The sequence below is a fragment of the Macrotis lagotis genome, chromosome 5 (genome assembly GCF_037893015.1).
Source record: "Macrotis lagotis isolate mMagLag1 chromosome 5, bilby.v1.9.chrom.fasta, whole genome shotgun sequence".
NCBI lineage: Eukaryota > Metazoa > Chordata > Mammalia > Peramelemorphia > Peramelidae > Macrotis > Macrotis lagotis.
In genome coordinates this window covers 124,118,864-124,140,827 of record NC_133662.1, presented here as the reverse complement: position 1 = coordinate 124,140,827, position 21,964 = coordinate 124,118,864, and the positions used below count along the sequence as shown (strand labels likewise).

Here is a 21,964-nt window from a genome sequence, read left to right as displayed (position 1 = left end):
AAGGAATAGCACAATGAAAAATAATCTTAGGCTCCTAGAAGGAAGCAATTCTCAGCAGTAAAGCAGTAACAGGGAGCTGAAAATCTTGTGAAAAACACTCAAAATAGATTGTAATAGCATAGAGACATTACAATGTTTCATGCTGCAGGGTAAATTGAATGATGGACAAACTGGACTTGAGAACTCTTGACAGGAGCTCTCAGATCCCTTTTATTTGCTTTTCCATTTTTCTTCTCTAAGGTTTTGGAAGTTTACTTTCCTTGTTTAGTCTAAGAATCCTGAATAGACATTCAAGCAACAGGAGAAAACAACTAAAGGCATTTATTAATTAAAGTGCTGTTTGTACTTCTACTAATGGTTTGTTAGCTTAAGACAAGGACACTGTACCTTAAAGTAATGACTGAATAATTTGCAGCTGTGAAATTCAAGAAAGGGTGAAATTCAGATTTATGCATAGAAACTCTAACACATCTTTTGTTTAAAAGTACTATTGCCTCTAAATGAAGGCAGTGAAGCTGAGAACAAACATGCACTTGAATTTAGCAAGAGGACCATCAGTTGTTCAGTTGCATCTACCTATTCTGACCCTGTGAACCATAGCATGCCAATGATATCCATGGAGTTTTCTTGGCAAAGATATTGGAGCTGTTTGCCATGTTCTTCCTAGGTGGACAATAAGTAGAACTTTAATTAATAGCTATCTTAATTGTTCTTGCTTCTATTTAAACAAGGTTTCACTATCTAAAACCTTTTATTTTAAACAGAAGTTCTGCTTTTATTGTTACCAGATACTTATATACCACACATCAGTTGATTCTTCATTATCCTCCAGCAAATAGAAAATACCATGATTTACATAAGGTTGTGTGAAATTTAATTCTGAGACAAATGAAAGCATGAATGATCACACACACATACACAGGCACATCCACCAAGTATTATAGAAGCTTGATGCTATGCTGTAATACATAGTAATAATGGAGATACAGAAATACTTGTTAAGGAAGTTGTAAACAGGCTCTATGTTTAGTACTAAATTATTTTTGAGGTCCTTCAAATTTTATAATTCTGGGGCAGCTAGGTGGCGCAATGGATAAAACACCAGCACTGGAGTCAGGAGTACCTGGGTTCAAATCCGGTCTCAGACACTTAATAATTACCTAGTTGTGTGGCCTTGGGCAAGCCACTTAACCCCATTTGCCTTGCAAATACCTAAAAAATTTATAATTCCAATATTACATTAATCTAAATATTAATTTATAAATATATTTATTAAATAGATAATGGGAATTTTATTTATTAATCTTCATAACATTATGTGATTTAGATAGGTAATATAAGAAGTATTTTTTAAAAGCATTGGATTTAGTCTCTTAGGATCTAGTTTAGAACTTTGGACCTGCCATTTTTCGACCTGTAAAACTTGGGGGAAGTCATTTAACCTCTCTTGGTACTCAGTTTTCTCATTTTAAAAATGAGTGTCTAAACTATGTAATATCTGAGGTCTCTTCTACATATCTCTATGATGTTATCATAGCCCAGACTTGGCATCAATCCCCCAAATCTCCCCAGGATTTCTCTTTGGCCTGGGGATGATGGCTCAATTATTCCTACTTTCATTTACTTCAGCAGGTGAGTGTTATCCCCAGAGGAGGGGTCACAGTCATCATCACTAAGCCACTGTTCAAATATTGTTTAAGGGACAGTAGGTGATAATCTTTGTGCATGGGCGATGCATTTGTACAACTCAGCACCTTAGATGCTGAACCCTCACTGATATTTACACAAAATCTATCACCATGATACCATCAACTCTTTTCTAAAGAATATTTTTATTTTATCTTTTCTCAATTACATGTAAAAACAGTGTTTAACATTCCCTGTCTCCCTCCCTTCCCCCTCCTCTTGAGAAAGCAAGCACTTTGACATAGATTACACATGTGGTGATGCAAAACATATTTCCATATTAGCCATGTTAGAAAAGAGAACACAGACCAAGAGAAGAAAAAAAAAATAAAGTTTAAAAAAAGTATGCTTCATTCTGCATGCAGACTGCATTAGTATTTTTCTCACCATTAGCTTTTTTTAATTATGTAAATATTTTGTTGGTTTTCTAATTATATACAACAGTAGTTTCTACCTATCATTTTGATAAGATTTTGAATTTTACAATTTTTCTCCACCCTCCCTTCCCTTCCTTCCACCTCCCCCCCTACAGAAAGCAATCTGGTAATCTTTACATTGTTTCCATGCTATGCATTGATCAAAATTGAATGTGTTGAGAGAAAAAAACATATCCTTGAGGAAAAAAATAAAATATTAGAGATGGCAAAATTATGCACTACATAAGACAACCTTTTTCTTAAAAAATTGAAGGTAATATTCTTTAGTATTCGTTTAAACTCCACAGCTCTTTCTCTGGACACAGATGGTATTCTCCATCGCAGATACCCCAAAATTGTCCCTGATTATTGCCCTGGTGAATGAACTAGTTCATTAAGGTTGATCATCAACCCCATGCTTCTGTTAGGGTGTACAATGTTCTTCTGGTTCTGCTCATCTCACTCAGCATCAATTCATGCAAGTCTTTCCAGGCTTTTCTGAAATCCCATCCCTCCTGATTTCTAATAGAACAACAGTATTCCATAATATACATATACCACAGTTTGTTCAGCCATTCCCCAATTAATGGGTATTTCCAATTCTTTTTGTCATCGTAAACAGAGCTGCTATGAATATTTTTTGCACAAGTGATGTTTTTACCCTTTTTCATGATCTCTTCTGGGTATAGACCCAGCATACAGAGCCAGTAGTATTGCTGGATCAAATCACCATTAGCTCTTAAACATAAAATATTTACTCAATGATATGGTAACATTTATTCAACAGATAGAAAGATCTGGTTTATACTTGGATTCCAAACAGAGTCCATAGACAGACAGACAGACAGACACACACACACACACACACACACACACACACACACACACACACAAAAGTAAAGAAATCCTGTGTCTGGAAGAACTCAACTCTTTGGATGGCAAGGATTAATGGACTAGATCTTTGGCGATAATTATTTAAAAGGTTTTTCATGTGATATACAAAACTGTTTCTTTGCTCTCTACTTTTCTGGTCCTCATAATATCTACTAGGCAAAGATGCTTCTTGTTAATTTTCTAGAAACTTTCTGTCAGCACACAATCCAACTTTGACAGACTACTAAGAAAGTGTTACAGTGTTTTGGTAATAAGCAATTGCCTTAAGAGGAAAACTACAAAACTTCCTAACTCTGCTTTGCTTCTTAGGAGTTTCTCCCTTTCTACTTGGAGATAATAGAGTTGTGTTGACTGAGTTTTCTGGAGCCAATTCTTCAGCATTCAGCAGATCACCTGAACATGATAAATGAGACCATTTTTCTTATCAAACTGTTTTTTAACCATTTTTCTCACTGAAATGTTCTTCTACTTTCAGTGAGTGAGTCCACATGCAAAAGGAGCAGAACTTTATGCTATGAATTATTATAATTATTTTGCCAATGGGAAAAAATTAAATGATTTGCTCTATGGCTACCATCACTTTATTTAAACTGTTTAATAGTATAATTTGTAACCGAATATCAGAATCCTTTGCTTAATGAACTCTAATGAGGGTGAATTCACTACCTTCCAAAGCAAGTCATTCCACTTTTGGACAACTGAGTTAATTTTTCCTTACATCAAGCATAAATTTCCCTTTCTACTTATCAATCCTTATTCTGCCTTTTGCAGTCAAGGGAATGTGCCTAATTCTTCTTCCACCTGAACTGCAGTCTTTCAAATATTTGAATGGCAGTTCTCCCATTAGTCATCACATCCAGTTAAGTTTTCCTGCAAGGTGCAGTAGATACAATAGAGGGTCTAAATTTTAGTTCTACTACCCAACTACCTGTCTGACCTTACACAATTTTTCTGAGCATCATTTTGTTTTTAGTCAAGGTCCAAGTTTCTTTTTGTTGCTGTTGATTTTTGTTTTTTGCAAGGCAATGGGATTAAGTGACTCGCCCAAGCTAGGTAATTATTAATAGCCTGAATTCAGATTTGAACTCAGTTCCTCCTGACTCAGATTTGGTGCTCTATTCACTGTACTACCTAGCTGCCCTCAAGGTTCATGATTTCCTAAAATATTTTATGGCTATAGAACAAAATTTGTTTCTTTTCCAATCCCATGTATTTTATTTCATACACTTAAAAACAATATTCTAGAGAAGGTCCAAAGGCTTCACCAGACTGGCAAAGGGATCCATAATACAAAAAAAGGTTAAAAACCCCAAGATCCTTTTCAGCACTAAGATCTCTCATTCTTGAATTTTATGGTCTTCAAATCCTTCAAATACTGTCTGTTCTCCTCTGGACTTGCTAAGGATTTTTCCCGAAGGTTCTTCCTAAATCATGAAGCTCAGAAAGGAACCCCCAATATTTTATGTGGCATGACAAGATCAGAATTTGGTAAAAAAAAAAAATCTCAATTAAACTTTTAAATTAAATTAAACTATTGTTTAATCTAAACTAAATTAAACCATTAAATTAAATTAAACTATTAATTAATCTTGTATAAACAGCATGCCTCTCTTAATACCATTTAAGACAGCATTAGCTTTTGGAAGGTCATCCCACTGTTGACTCTTATAGAATTTACAATCCACTGAAACCCTCAGATCCTTTTGATGCAAATTGTTACTCAGTCATGTCTGCCCCCACCTGTACTTGTGTACTTGACTGAAATTAAATGCAATAGACTTCTTCCTATAAAATTTCCTATTATTAAATTTGACTTATTGTTCCAATCTGTCAAGATCTTCCAAGATCCCAAATCTGCCTGTTAGTTTCCCTTGAAGCTTTGAGTCATCAGATTTAATAAGCAAGCCATTTATGACTTCATACAAGACTTTAATAAAGATATGGAATTGTACAAGACCAAGAGAGATCCCTGGAGTGCTACTTAAAAGACTTCCCTCCAAGGTAGCAATGACTCCATTCTGGTCTTTCAACAAGTGTTAAATCTGCCTACCTTTACATCATCTAACCTTCATTCCTTTATTCACTTTGAACAACTTTGCTGAAAGCCTAAATCTGCCACAGTTCCCTGATCTAGTCATCTGAAATCTTGTAACTAAATGAACTCAGGGTAGTATGGCAGATATTGCAATGCTGGCTCAGATTTCACTACTCACCTTTCTAAATGTTTACAAACTATCCCTTTAAAAATGGTAGTTTTGTCAAGAATGGTAATCAAGCATTCTTTTTTTTTAGAGTATGCAGACTCTCTACTCTTCCATTTAAAAAAATTAAAATAAGAGGGAGACAACATGTATAGAAGCTCTCAGCTGCAAGTGATATGGAAAGGCTTCAAGGTCCTTGGAGTACAATAGCAAAGCAGATGGCAATGCTTATTCTTTATTGCCATTTACACCAGTAAAATCATATTGGTTTCTGGTATTGAAATATTTTATGGTGTCAACAATTTGGAGACAAATCTTTTGTTTTCGTGTCTTCAATAGTTGTGACTATAGTACCTGCAGGAGCAGTTGCCAAGCTTCATCTCCACAGGGATAATGATTTCTTAGGATAATGGCTATGGGCAATTGGCTGGAAGTACTGAGTTTAGGGTCCTGAACTATCTTCATCAGGGTCTGAAGGGAGATGGTGGCAGAGAGCTGACTTGCCTGGCAAATGCTTCCTCCTGCCTCTCCCCTCAGAGTGCCTTCTGTTTCTGCCTGCATCTTGCATGAAGGGGGTAAGAAATGGATGCTCTTATCCCCACGGTTCTTGTGACTATCTGTTTATTGATGGCAGTTAATCAACAACTGTTGCTGATGATAATGAGGAAGGTGGACCATCTCTCTGTAATAGTTCTACCTCTCACTGATGGCTACAGGCTCTGGGCTGGAAGCAAGTCTGGTGGTTTGGCAGAGATTGATGTTTTCATGGTTATAGGTATCTAGCCTAATCCCTTGAGTAGCTCATGAGAAATTAATATCAAAAGACACAAAGAAGAAAAAAGAACTCCAGCCTAAAGCTTAGAACTTGATGAGTCTTTGGCTCTGTTTATCTTTTTTGTTAGATCATCTTTAATTTCTGTGAGTAAAATAAGAATATCTTTTGGCAAAATCTTCTGAGTGACTCAACTAAAAGATGCTAGTTAAAATATAAAAAATTAAAGCTATCACATCTGCTATGCCAGATGTTGCTCAGACAATTGATTTCTTTTTCTTGCAAATATACATCTGTGTATTTTCAACAGATTTAAGGAAGGTAGTTTTAAAGTATGACTGAAGAAAGCAAAACATGCCTTTTGACAGAAGTAGGCTTCATAACTCAGTTCTGTTCTCTCTTTTGCAGATCTTATGTGAAAAAATATTGCACAAAAGAATCAACAGGAATTCCTGACAAAACAGACAAGACAGATTTGAGCTCTCATAAATGAGGAGAATAGGTGTGAGAACTTTTTCAGTATATTATTGTAGCCATTGTTGATTTTCAATTAACCTTTGTGCTTTCCATAATGGTCAGATATCTATGCAATGTCACTCTTTACAAGTTATAACTAAGTTGGCAATAAGGGACATGGAAGAGGAGATGTTTGTAAAGAACACAAATCTTGATTACTTTGATTTTTGAATTTATGAAGAAAGAATAACCAAAGAGGGATAATTCTTCTGTCTCTGTGAAGTGGTAATGAATGACTAATATAGTAACAGCTAAAATTTTAAGGTTTGAAAAATACTTTACATACACTGTCTTACTTTGACTCTCATCCCTCCTCTATCAGATAGGCACTTTGGATATTGTTAGACCAGTCTGTTAGATGACAAAACAGAAGCTAGAGAAGAGGTTAGAGAAAAGAAATGTGTTGCTTCTGTTCCCACACACAGTAAATGCCTGAGGCAAGATTAGAACTTGGGGCATTTGCCATTTGAACAGCATGGATTTGACTATTCCACAATACTTCTAGTACCTTATCCTTCATATTTGACTGACTGTCAGTGCCAAGCATGACATCATCAGTGTAAATATAAGTAGCATATTTTAAGAGCAACACCAAGTTCAGAGACTAAAAAAATATGGAAATAAAGACAGAAATGGAGCTTGCATATTCTTCAACCAGTACAATTCAATAAATCAATGACCATCTATTAAGTACTCAAATTACAACATGCAAGGCACTGATGATACAATTTTTTATTACATAAATATTCTATTTGTTTTCCAATTTGGTGATACAAAAATTTAAAAGAGTTGTACATACTTAATATGAAACTTTTAATATGATTATGCCTGCATAGATTGCTTTCAGTTATAAGGAGAGGAAAGGATGGGAGGGAGAAAAATATAAAACTCAAAACTTTGCAAAAAATTATTGTTGAAAACTACTATCGCATGTAGTTGGAATATTATATATATATATATATATATATTATTTATTTATTTTTGTATTTTACAATTTTCCCCTAATCTTGCTTCTCTCCCCACACCCCCACAGAAGGCAGTCTGATAGTCTTTACATTATTTCAGTGCTATACATTGATCAAAATTGAATGTGTTGAAAGAGAAAAACAAAATATAAGAGATAGCAAAATTATATAATAAGATAACAGGTTTTTTTTTAATTAAAGGTACATAGTCTTTAGTCTTTGTTCAAACTCCACAATTTTTTCTCTGGATATAGATGGTATTCTCCATCACAGAAACCCCAAATATGTCCCCAATTGTTGCACTGATGAAATGAGCAAGTCTATTAAGATTGATCATCAACCCCATGTTGCTGTTATGGTGTACAATGTTCTTCTGGTTCTGCTCATCTCACTCAGCATCGGTTCATGCAAATCCTTCTATGCTTCCCTGAATTCCCATCCCTCCTGATTGCTAATAGCACAACAGTGTTCCACAACAAACATATACCACAGTTTGTTCAGCCATTCCCCATTGATGGACATTCACTCAATTTCCAATTCTTTGCCATCACAAGCAGAATAATTGAATATGAATATTTTCATACAAGTGATGTTTTTACCCTTTTTCATGATCTCTTCAGGGTATAGACAAAATATTTAGTTGTTTTTTTTTAAAGAGAGGGTTGTGAAGGTTCTGCCCTTCAGGAAGCCTTCAATGAACTGTTCAGAGGAAGGGACAAAGAAAAAAATAAAAAGTACACAAATAATAAAATATTGTAAATATATTAGATGTCAGGGAAAAGGAGTTAGACATTTTTTCTTTGGTTTTTGTGGGGCAATGGGGTTAAGTGACTTGCCCAAGGTCACTAGTAAATATCAAGTATCTGGGGTCAAATGCAAACTCAGGTCATTCTGTCTCCAGGACTGGTACTCTATCTCATGTGCTAACCCCTTAGTGTTACACTTAACCTAAGAAAGTTCGGATCCATATCAGGCAAGTTATTTAACCTCTCTTTGTTCCATTTTACTCCCAATTCAAAGCAACTCTTTAATTTTATAAATTAGAAAGAGTAGGGTGGCTAGGTGGCGCAGTGGATACAGAACCGGCCCTGGAGTCAGGAATACCTGAGTTCAAAAAAAAAACCTAAAAAAAAAAAAGAAAGAGTATACTAGTATGCTTAATCATAAGTCTAATGAAGTCTAATAAATACATCAGGGAGAGGGGGAGGATGGATAAATGGAAGAATGAATGAATAAATGGTATGGATGGAGGAGGAGGAGGGAAATGTGAGTGTTTGTCCACCCAGGCACAAAAGAGAGGGACAAAAAAAGTGGTATCAAAGATTCAAGAAGTAGTTAAGAAAAGACTTCATGAAGCAGGTAGCCACTGAACCAAGGTAACTGGGTGGCACAGTGGATAGAGCACTGACCTTGGAATCAGGAGGCCCCGAGTGCAAATTTGACCTCAGTCATTTGACACTTACTAGCTGTATGACCTTGGACATGTCACTTGATTCTATTTTTCACCCAAAGCCATATCTAGTCATCCTGATTCATATCTAGCAACTAGACCCAGATGACTCTAGAGGAGAAAGTGAGGTTGGTGACTTAACACAGCAAAGACTTAGCACTCAAATCCAATTAATGTGCTTGTGATGGCATCATCTTCTTGATGTCAGTACTCTTCAAGAATGAAAAGCAAACATCATCAGTAACTGAAAAGCATCCAGCAGAGAGAAATGTGGAGGGAGACAAAGTACATCTCACAATCATACAACTTGCAAAGAGATAAATTAGGTAAGAAATCAAACTGCTTCATGATTTTCAAGGTCACTTGGTTATGTTGTATTCTGTATGTATGAGTCACTAAGTATATAGGTTAGGGGGAAAATCACCTCATTCTCAGTGAAAAATGATTTTTTAAGATCAAACACATGACAATTTCACATAGATCAAAATTAAGGACTAAGGGAACCAAAAAGAAGTACCAGTGGAAGGCTTCCTTGATATTTGCTAGGCTTATACTATCTAGCAGTCATTGGACTATACTAAAGCTATTCAAAAATCAGATCTCTTTCTGTAACTCATTGATTCCATGTTGTTATCATCAGGAATTCTTATGTCTGTTGAAATCAGACTTTAGACATAAATACCATTTTCCTCAAAATTAAAACCTCCCAAATATAACTGACAAGAATTGAATGCAAATAAAGACTATTCTAAGCATCCCTAGTTTTAGACCTTCTTCTGCTAGCTCTTTTCACCTCCAGAGTTTTTCCACACTCTTATGGTTCTATGGATAACCTGGTTATCATGTGTTAACTGGTTATATTAGAGTGTGAACTCCTAGAGAACAAGGACTATACTATTTTCCTATCAGTATCCTCATGGCTTAGTATGGACTTGATATAGAGAATTTACTTAATAAATACTTTCTAATTCATTCATTCAAAGACCATCCATCCAGTTGCAGCTAAAAGCAAGTACTCCTTAGTTTTCAATAGAACCCAAGGAAAGGTATATCACTTCACACAAAGTAATATGATGTAACAGAGCCAGAGGAAAAAGTACTGAATTTTAAGTATTGTCACTGCCACATATTTGCTGTGTGACCATGGAAAAGTTATCAAGTTTTCATCTTTAAAACAATAGTTAAGATAAAAATGTTTGCATTAACTACCTCTTAAGATTATTGGAAAGATAGTATTTCATAAACCATAAAGGTATCTATAAATGTATTATACCAATAAATGTGGTAGCAAGAGAGTCCTAACCCTGGCTTGTAATTACTTTATAACCCTCAAATGGTTGAAGTTATCTAATATATTGCATAGTTAGGATAGGGAGCCTTACCTGGAGTCAGATAGACTCATTTATGTGAATTCAAATCTGACCTTAGACACTTAACCATGTGACCCTGGGTAAGCCCTTTAACCTTGTTTGCTTCAGTTCCTTATTTATAAAAGTAAGTTGGAAAAGGAAATGGCAAATCACACCTGTACCTTTACTAAGTAAACTACAAATGGAATCACAAAGAATCAGACACAACTGAAATGATACAACATCAACAACAACAACAATATATAAAAACTAATCTTTGATACGTACCTGGCAGGGATGATAATATGATCATAAATGTGGTTTCCCCAGAGCAAGGTTTATCCATTGCACTCTGGATGGGCTGACCCCTGCAATTTCCCCAAATGCAGGAAATTTGACAGCATTATTTGTGGTAGGGAGGACTGTATTAAAAACAATAATAATCCTAGACTAGAATTATAGAAAATCAGGTCCATCGCCCTAGAAACTATACTTTGAGGAATTCAGTACTACCTCAATGACAATGCAGTGAAATCAATCTGAAGAGAAAAAAAAAATGTAACCAAGAAATAATGAGATAAATTTAACAGTTGGTGCTTGGAGGAGGGAAAAAATCAAATTTTAAAATCAAAATTTTAAAATTTTAAAATCAAAACATAGAAACTGATCTCTCTCTCTCTATATATATATAATATATATATATATATATATATATATTATATATATATATATATACTCCTTCCTTCAATACAATCTTCATGCAACATTTTGGTCCTGTAACTTCTTTTCTTTTCAAAGTTATAATTGGCATTTCTTTATTGAGGCAGTTAAGTGACATAGTGGATGGAAGACCTGGACCTCAAATCAGGAAGAGTTTTCAAATCCAATCTCTGACATTTAGAAGCTCTGTGATCCTAGACAAGTCACTTCACCTCTGTATGCTTCAGTTTCCTCTCATAAGGTTGTTATGAGAATAAATGAGGTGTTATTTGTAAAATATTTTATGAACCTTGAAGTATTTTATAAATGATAGTTATTAATATTACCTGATTTCATAATTTCATAGGATCATAGATCTAAAGCTAAAAAGGAATCCAATGTCCATCTAGTTCAGTCTATTCATTTTAAATAAAAGACCCAGAAAGCATAGACACACATGGAATGTGGGCAGAATGTGCCAGGAATTAGCTCTGGAGCAGTGCATATTGATGCCAGAAAGATTAGATGATTTGTCCAAGACCATATATAGGTTAGTAGCACTTGTATCTTGATAGGATGAATGATAATGTGGTACAGTAGATAGTGGATGAGCTAACATAAGGATGCTCAAGATTCTATAATTTGGGGGGGAGAATCATCTTGATTCAAACCCATCATCTTCTATTTACTAGCTATCTAACTCTGGGCAAGAAACTCAACATCTCAAAAATTCCATTTAACGTTATTATAGACAACATAAAACACTACCTTCTAAGACAACCCAGAAACTATATGAAAACAATTATAAAACACTTTTCATAAAAATAAAGCCATATATAAGCAATTGAAAAAATGTCAATTGCTCATGGGTATATATAAATAAATGACAATTCTACCTAAATTATTCAGTGCCATACCAATCAAACTACCAAAAAAAAATTTTACAGATCTAGAAAAAAAGAATAACAAAAGATAACATTTCTGAACCTTAAGCAACTCCCTTAAGACAATAAGTGATTATTCTTATGATGGTTGCAATCTGCATTGGTGAGGGGAGAGTTACTATACCATGAAATAACAGGTCCTTGCTGTATCAACAAATGTTGATTGTCCTTCATTTTGAAGAGGGTCAATGATATCACAGGGTGATGTCTTGACTCATGAATGGATTGGATTTAAGTAGAGTTGCACAGTTGTTAACCTATCATCCAGAGTCATTAAAGTCTAAAGGTGAGACAAAAGTCAGGATGATTAAGAGTAGATCAGGGAGGTGGAGATTCATTTATGAATTTCACTCAGAGTTCAAAAATTCTCTCTTTTCTCTGAACCACAGGTGTCCAGTCTTTAAGTTCTTCTGAGTCACATTGCCCAAAAAATTTGTCAAGGGCCACATATAGAACTTAATATTTATTTATAACTTCAATGTAATCCATGTATCAATAAGTATAATAATAAAATGTAATAATACTATATGAATAGGCAGTCAATGGACTACTGGTTGGAAACATCTGCTTTCTTTCTATACCCAACAAACTTCTCCAACACACACACACACACACACACAACAAAACAATTTCAAACAACAGATTATAGAAAATATTTCTAGCATCATACTAATTTCTTTACAGTCATCTTCATCTTGAAGCCTTCTCTGATTCTCCAGTAGCAAACATTCTCTTCTTATGATTTTATGTATATTCTGTATTTACATATATAAAATACTTATATACCTACATAATATTCTGCATATTCCTATTATTGTAGAGATAAATGTTATATATTGTATATATATATATCCATATCATATTCTATAAATACATAATAAATGTGATATGTTGAATATATAATCAAAAGTTATATATTGAAATACATACATATACACACACACACACACACACACACAAAAGATATATACATTGAGAGAAGTGACTTACAATTTTGTCTTTTTACCCATAGGGCTTATCATAGTTCTGATACTTAGTAGAAGTCAAATTAATTCTTATTCATTAAGACAGCTATTACCAAAAGTAGGTTCATCTTTTTTTTTTAATGACAGCATATGTAAAAGTTTCTATATTTTTCAGATTTGTTTTCTCTCTTCTCCATTGTCTTCAAAGACAGAACTCCTGTCAATGATCACCCTGAACTGTCTAATACAAAATTCTATGTGTGTTTTTCCACTGTTGTTGATTATCTGTGAAATCACCATTTTATCATGTGATTTGTTTAATCCAAAAACCTCAATAGCTATTTATTGGACAAATGAATAAAATACAATCTCTTCATACTTGTTTTCAGGATCTTTCATGATTTATCTCTGTTCAAATCATCCAAGTTATTTTCCAAATTAGGGCCCAGGTCTGTTACAATAGATCAATGCATTTACTAAAACATATTTAAACACCTCCTAGCAAAAGAAGTCCCTAACATGGTTAGTTAAAAAAGAAATTCACAGGAAGATAAAAGCAGATAAAAGCCCCAGGCAAAAAGGTTAAAATCAATGAACAAGGAAGTTCTGTGGGATCACCACCAAAGTTTTAAAGCCGAATTTATAATCTCTTTTCCCAAAGGTCCCACAGCTTGGTCTCACATCAATGCACATAGAGATAAAGTTAATTCAAAACAACTACAGCAGACTGGGATTGTGTTGTAGGTATAAGGGAGTAGAGTGATAGCTCAAATCTCCCCAATGCTTCCAACAACAACTATTTTACAACATCAACACTCCACTTCCAGACAGATTGACCTTTTTGGTTTGTTGGTTTCTTTTAATTCTAAATCAAATAAATTCTGTTTCCTTATCACTACTTAACACTGTCATCTAGATAAAACATCCTCCTCTCTCTTCTCTCTGTTTATAAATTATAACTCTCCTTCAAAATCCATTTGATAATCCCACTCATTGAAGTTTTCTGAGGCAATTCCAATCCACATTGATTTATCTCTTATCTGAATTCTTATAGTGTGTATCACCCTCTCTTTGTCTTTTAATTATATATAATCTTATGTGCATATAATACTTTACATAAGTTTTGTCTCTTAAAATACACAGAGTTGAGTCTTTGCCTTGTACTGGTGTTCTCCAAAGCAAGTAACATATGTAATTTAAATTCATAGAGGTTTGAACAAATAGCATATATTAACAATATAACAATATATTAACAATATTTTCCAAAGACAATCATCAATACTTGAATAGATATATGACTCCCAATCAACTTAAGTACATTCTCTTTAGAGACAGATCATTATCTCATTCTTTGAATCCACACAACTTTTGTCCATGTCTATCCACAAATCTTTGATATAGGATCAAGCTAATTCTCTATACAATTGTATTTTTTGTGTGTGATCATGGTGTTTTAAGACCCACAGTTATATGGCATCATTAGGCAAACATTGGTATTAAAAAGTTATGTTTTGTGGGAAATTGTGCTGGATCATTGAAATTGTGCTGGATCCTTGAAAGAACATGATTTCTCATCAAAAAGTGGCAAAAGGAATAGAATATTTAATCAAATAATCAATAATTTCAACTTGGGTTCAAATCTTCTACTTTAAGTACCCATGTAAGTCCTCAATTTACTCATCAGGAAAATGAAGAGACTGAAATAGCTGACTTCTAACATCCCATCCAGCTTGACCAAGTTCTTGTTCACCTATAGAATCTATTCATTATAGGCTAATCCAATGAACTATTGAACTAACAGCATGATGTCATAATCTGAGCAATATATATTTTCTATGTGAACTTTTTTCCCCTATATGGTCCTTCGAATCTCTCTAAGATATCATGAAGCATTCCAAAAATCTATGCAATCATTATTCCATCAACTGCAAATGGGCATATCTAAAGAACCTCTTCTTCACAAAAGAATCCCTCTTCTCTTTGGACTTTGCACAGTTTAGCTTTCATTTACCCTTGCTGAAAATATATCTCCCTAATTGTTGCCTTGCTTGACTTTAATAAGCTGAAGATCACTGAACAAAGTTATTTCTATAGTCTTATCTATCATAGAACTTTGAATTACTTTCATATATATATACATATATATATATATATATATATATATATATATATATATGACATCTTGTTTGAGAACCTCTAAGGCTAAATTTTTTTCTAGAGTCAATTTTTTAATCACTCAAAATTAGATACAGCAAAACCAACTATTCTTACTAATTAATGCTGAGACCTCTGAATTAATTGTGTAGTTGTGAAAATGTGGTCTCCATGCAAAAATTGATATATTTCCTTCTCATAACTTAATCAGGGATATCTTCATTCATAGACCATTATCATTAAGGTTTTTATCATAAAAGGAAAAAATAGTTACATGAGAGGATAGTTTCTTTTTTTTTAGTTGTGTTTTTCTTCTACGAATGTCTCTCACCTCCCCATCTCCACTGAAAAATCAAGAAAAGCAAAATTTATTAAAAACATATATATTCAAACAGTAAATTCTCCTATTAGAAATGTCCTGGGTGGGGGGGAATGCCTCAATCTGGATTCTGAGTGGATCACCTTGATCTATAGAGAATACTAGCATGTTTTATTATGATTCTTCTGGAATTATGACATGTCATTTTATTGATCAGATTAAATCTTTCAACACTGTTCTTCTTTATAATATTGTTATTATTAGGGGTAACTAGGTGGCACAATGGAAAGAGCAACTCCTGGAGTCAGGAGGACTTGAATTCAAATCTAATCTTAGGCATTTAATACTTTACTTATCTGTTTGACCTTGGGCAAGACATTTAACCCCATTGCCTTGCAAAAAAAATTATAAATTTTTCTTCTGACTCTCTTCACTTAACTTCATTATAGTCCTTCCCAGCTTTCTCTGAAACACTATCCCCTTCATTTCTAACAATAGAATAACTGCAATCATATATCATAACTTATTCAACCACTCCCCAATAATGGGCACCATATCAGTTTTCCAAAACTAAAACAGTTGATCATTAGCCTGTTCAAGTCCTACTAAATTTGAAAAACTTTAAGCATAAATCCAGGTATAGAATTTCCATCTATTTGTCTAAAGATAGAACTACATTCGAAGAATCTTTTTGCCAGAAGGTTGCTCACCAGGTGATGATTTTTTTCAGCCAGGAAAAGTAATGAACACTGTTTACTAAGTTGGTGGAACAAGGTAGCAAGAGTAAAAACGCAGACAAAATCAGCGATCTTTGAAATAGCAGGTATATGTAGACCTCCTAATGACGTATTTACTAATTGTTCTTTCCCAATCAATAAGAGTCAGTGTGGCAAGTGGGCAGAGTTAGGAAGGTCCTCCTTGGCCATAAACTCACTGTGTGATCCTGGACAAATACCCTAATTGTACAGTGTCTTTCCCATTTGTTTATTTATCTAGGGAAGAAAGAGTATTTTAAGAATGAATGTTTTGCTTACTTTACATTGAATTAGATGTTATTTAAATAATGCTCAAATAATGTAAATAATCTAAGATCTAAAAACTTTTAGGGAGGCTCTCTTCACATAAGTGACCCAACCAGTTCTTCAAATAATTGAGGAAACTCAATTTTCAAAATGCCAATAAATGAATTTTATAAAATTGGAAGTTTTACTATAGAGTTTATATTGAACACTAACATATGATCAAAGTGATAGAAATGATCTATTTGCCTTTAAAGTTGAAAATCTCACCCTACTCCAACTCTTCTCTCTCTGTATCACTATACCATACTACACAGCTTAATTTTGGCAGCTATTTCAGCATCACCCTCAGGCATAGTTAAACTATTTAGTGTTACTGCTGTCTTTCTGCCAACTCTGATCATCATCATGGTGTTCTCTAACATTAGGAAGCTTTGTCCATAGAGGTCTGGTTATATAAGCTGATATCTGGAAACAAGAAATATTAAGTCATCCTTTTCCATCATTATTTTTAAAATGAAGGTGGTCAACATCTTGGCATCTGTATGGAAATGAAAACAACACTTCAGTGGATTCATTTGAATATGTGCATAGTGGTAGACAGGTAGAGTTTTCAAAGTGTGATTTCTAATTTGAATTTCTTGGGGTTCAGAAATATACCTTCACTTCAGAATTTTGGGGGTAGGAGAAAAAATCTATTACATATATATACACTAATTTGCATCATACAACAAAATAATTAAATTAAATATAAACTAAAATTCTCCTTGAAAATCCATCTTAAAGTGAGCAAATCACCAAAATTGTTTCCTTTCATCATTAAAACACCCATGATAACATGCTATAATTGACCTATCAGGTCTTGATTTTTGGTTGCTTCCTATTATTGTTGTTATTATTTCCCTTTTTCAGTTTGGAAGCACAGCACATATTGTTAGACTCAGAGACTTTAATACCAGAGTGTACAGAAATAACTTACCAGAAAAAGATAGCCCATCCAACACTTCAAGAATTTGTTGACTTGAGAGAGTTCAGGGCACAGTTGAGAGAGCAAAGATATATTTTCCAAACAGGGATACAGGCAGGCAATCAATTAAAGAAGGAAATAGCTACAAGAAGCATGATTCTTGGCAGCAGAGAAGAGAGTCAAGTATCTACTCTAGAGGAAGCCAACCCTAACAATCAAGAATAGAGTTTAGGAGAGAAAAAGAATCTGAACAATAAACTAAACAGAGTTGATACACTCAAGGTGAGCTATGTGAGGATTTTACAAAAAAAAATAAGTACTTCCAAATCCTATCATATAAAATGTTATGTTTCTTTGACTCTTTGACACATGCATATCCTAAAATATATATTCTAACTTTTAACCTTCTCTTCTCATGGATGCTGTATACATTCAAGGAAAATTGTGCTCCAGGATTATAAATATTATTAAAACTATTTTTTTATTTTGCTATATTGAAAAATGTACTTTGTGTCTATTAGCTGATAGTTGATGAAGACATTGGTGAGTGCTCATGCAATTTTAGTATTGGGTATATTCCTCAAATTCTGATGAAGAAGACATTCCTCTGGAGACACATTCTGCAAATCTAGGAATGGAACTTAGGGAGAAACTCAAAAGAGTTTCCTATAGAGTCCTGAAGAAGACATTCCCCTGAAAATCTATGAATGGAACTTGGGAAGAAACTCAGAAAGGATGATGCAAAAGTATTAGGAAATTAATTGAAGACTATAAATTAATCTAACTATTCAGGAAAGTAATTGATAATCATGTTGGCAAGTCAGCATATTAAGAAAGAGCTAAAATGTTCATACTTACTAGAAGACTATGCGAAAGATTCTATATATACTAAAATATTTTTGGCATGACTTTGTTGAGTAATAAAAACTGGAAATATTATACACTGGGGACTTGATTAAAAAGGTATGCTACATAAATGTATTTCTATGTTTCTGTGTTGTACAAAAGAATCACCATGATATAGAAAATCATAGTAGAATGTATATGAACTGATACAATGTGAAGTAAGCAGAATAAGGAAAATTATACACACATAATGATGCAGCAGTATAAATGAAAAAGACAAGAAGAAAATAATTTAAATGATGCTATGAAATTTCCCTAAAGAAGAAGCTTTAAAAGGCACTTCCATTCTTTCTTTGAAGAAGAGGGGGATAATATAAGAGAGGAACACCAAATATAATGTAAAACTTGGTTGATGTTTTGATGTATTTTCTAAACTCTTTAATTTTTTCCTCCTTTTATTCTTTGTTATGATTGTTGACTCTCTAAGAGAAGCATAGAAAGTAGCATATTGTGAAACGTAGGTGATATAAAAATAAAAGATATGAATAAAAATTGTAACTGACTCCCTTGTGAAGTAGTAAGCTTTCTGCCACTGAAAATATTTCAGAAAATATTATACCATTGCCATTGCCAGGAATGTTAAAGATATTAGAGCAGATGACCACTAATGTCTGTCTTATGATTTTATGTTTTTCACTCCAGAGTACAGAACTCAATTCAGTTAACTTATTTACGAATGACACTTATAATGAAAATATCATAGGATATCAGAGCTGGAAGGGACCTGTGAGAATATCTAATCAATATCAATGAACATTTATTAATTGCCTACTATGTCCAAAGCACTCTACTGGGCCTTAGGGATATAAACAAAGTTGAAAAATTATTCTTGCCCTCAAGGGGATTGAAGTAGTAAAAAATTACCTGTAGAGTGATGAATTGATCCAAATATTCAGGAAAGCAATTTAGAATCATGTTAAAACATAAAAAAGCAAGGAAAATGTCCATGCCTACTTGAATTTACCCTAAAATATATAAAAATAAAAGTTGTTATAAAAATAAAAATCCCAAGATATCAAAATATTTAGATTTTGAGCAGGAAGGCCTTCAATGACCTTTAACTAGGAGGCATAACATATAAACCAAACTCTATACTGTCTATGCCCCAAATACATTCTATATACTTTCCCATCTCTGATGCTTACTTTATTTTCTAAGCCTGAAATGTCCCTTTCCATGTATTTGATTCCAAACATCCTTCTACTCTCAATTCAAATTTCACTTTTCCTTGAAGCTTTCTCTGGCCCCATTTCTCTCCAATGACCTCATATAACAGTTTCTTTTGTATTGTGGCAGCATGTATTATAGAGGGGGGTGACCAGAAGTCAATCTGCACAATTTAACAGAGATAAAGAATAAAGCATTTGTTCAGAACGTTGATTTTTTTTCCTTCCTTGATTGATATGAACTTCTCCATGAAGATAATGCACTTTCCAAGGAACTATAATGCAGTCCCACACAAAGGACTAATACATGTTAAGTTACTCCTATTTACAGTCATTATCCTCTTTTCTTATTTAAACATTTATAATTCCTGATAATCACAACAGAATGCTCCTGGGTGCACTGACTTGCATCCCCAATTCTGAGTCTCTCTCTAGGGATCTAAGAAGGGTCTATAATGTTGGGCAGTTGACTCATTCCTGAAAAGCTTACTTAGTACCTTTCAGCACATTTAGAGAACACAGAAAAGTGTGTATAGTTCTTTTCATGGTATAACAGTTCTTAATTGTTTTCCAAGTTAATATTCTTTGTGGTAATTCAGAATTTGCAGAGAAGAATGTCTGATATTTATGCTCACACTTAACATATAAATGTACAATCTCTCTAGCCCAATCTAGGATAATATTTGCAAGGGTTTGTCCCTATTCCTCCCCCACAACTGAAAAACAACATTAAAATAAATTAGTAAAAATTAAATCTAAAATAACAAGAGACAAAAAGACTTTAAAATCTAAACAAAATACTTCCCTGGTAATATTAGAATATTATTCTTTCCTTCCCCTCTCAAATAGACTTTAAGCTCTCTGAGGATATGGACTCTATGTTATCTACATTTTATTGGTTCAAAATAAAGATGGTGTACCTAATTAGAATTTATTGAATTTTAATCACTGTAGTGAGTTTGCTCTAGTAGATAACACTCAAGTTATAGTTTTACTTTCCTTTTTTTGCACTTGGTTGGAATTGCTTTACTTTCCATGACTAGATATCAATCTCATTCTTTTTTGAAATGCAAATTGTAAAATCACTTGAAAGGATTTACAGCCATCAATTGAGGAATGAATGGTACAATTTAGTTCTTTAATTTTTAGGAGATCTGAAGGATAAAGTGTGCATATACCTTAGTTTACAAAGTATGTATTTTTTAAATATGTTACAATTTAACATTGAACTGTTTTTATAGTCAGACAATTCTTAATCCAAAGTTCCAATGGCCATAGCTTATCAGAGTTGAGGCATAATACATAGAAAGGAACTCAGGCCCCATGGTGAAAGCAGAAAGCAAAAGCAAGGTCAAAAACTTAGGAACCCAGGATCATATCACAAAACTACCAATCTCATATGTCCCTAGTTAAGCTGCTTATCTAGAGGTTCCTAACAAATTACTTCAGCAGAAAAAGAAAATTGCTTAAACAATCAGAATTTTTGACTTTTTTTAGATTATGGACATTGGAATATACTAGAGATACATACTTATCATATATTCATTATAAATATATAGGTATATTTATATAAAAGCATATATGATAGAGACAGAAAAAAAGTAATGAGAGATGAGAAGGAAGAGGGGCAGGGAAGAAAAAGAGAGGAAGATATAGAGAAAGAGAGGCTATACCTTTGTGAAATAGTAAAAAGAATACGGGAGATAGAATCAGAAGACCAGGGTTTAACTTGACTTTGCCACTTATATGTATAATTTCAACTCTCAAGTCTTGTGTTTCTTCAACTATAAGTAGCAACAGCATGAGGCTATTATAACTGAACGGGATCAGGCAACTGACTAGCAGTGTCTCCCACTGATTTAAATAAAAAATAAAGGAACTTTCTCTTCCCATACCCTAGGGACTCCCTCAGGCTTTAGGAATGGTGACAGAGAACAGTCAAAGATAGAGAAGCAAAGCAAAAGAGGAATTATGTGGCTTCAAAAAGAAACTACAGGACCCTAGAGATAGCAGCAGTCATGGACAGTGATGGAGCAGATAGTGATGAATAACCACTATTCATGGACCCTACCTCCTTGCTGAAAAGAACAAATATAGACATTAAGGTCTCTTAGGGAATTGTAATAATCCTTCAGAAAAGTGATAATGAAGATTTTTAATCAGAAAAAAATGGGAGAAGAGAAGAGCAGAGATGGGAGAGATAATTCAGAGCTCAAACCGGGGTTTAATAACTGATTGGATATGTGATATGGGAGGAAGGGAAGTGTCAAAAACAGGACAAAGTGCATCTTTTCTACAATTAGACATGAATTATATCAATTTACTAATGTTACCATTCAACCTCTTTCTTTTGACTCAGAAAATGTTTTCATCTATTTATTCTGTAATACCAAAACCATCTTAGTCATACCAAGATGACTTCTAACCTGTGCATGGCTGGAATCAAACAGAACAGACTAGAGGAGTCAGCAACCAAACAGAAGTTTAATTTCAAAGAGAGATATACCATTTGCAAGCAAGGAGGGAAAAAGTCACAAGTGCTAGGACCCCACCCCTTGTGGGGGTACCTGAGGCAG

At 33.8% G+C, this 21,964-nt stretch overlaps 1 non-coding gene across 1 annotated transcript; it reads left to right on the top strand.

The window, feature by feature from the left end:
* Positions 1-10,529: 10,529 nt before the first annotated feature.
* On the top strand, positions 10,530-10,698 carry LOC141490317 (U1 spliceosomal RNA). The gene has a single exon (XR_012469157.1). It is a non-coding gene; the product is annotated as a U1 spliceosomal RNA (small nuclear RNA).
* Positions 10,699-21,964: the final 11,266 nt, after the last annotated feature.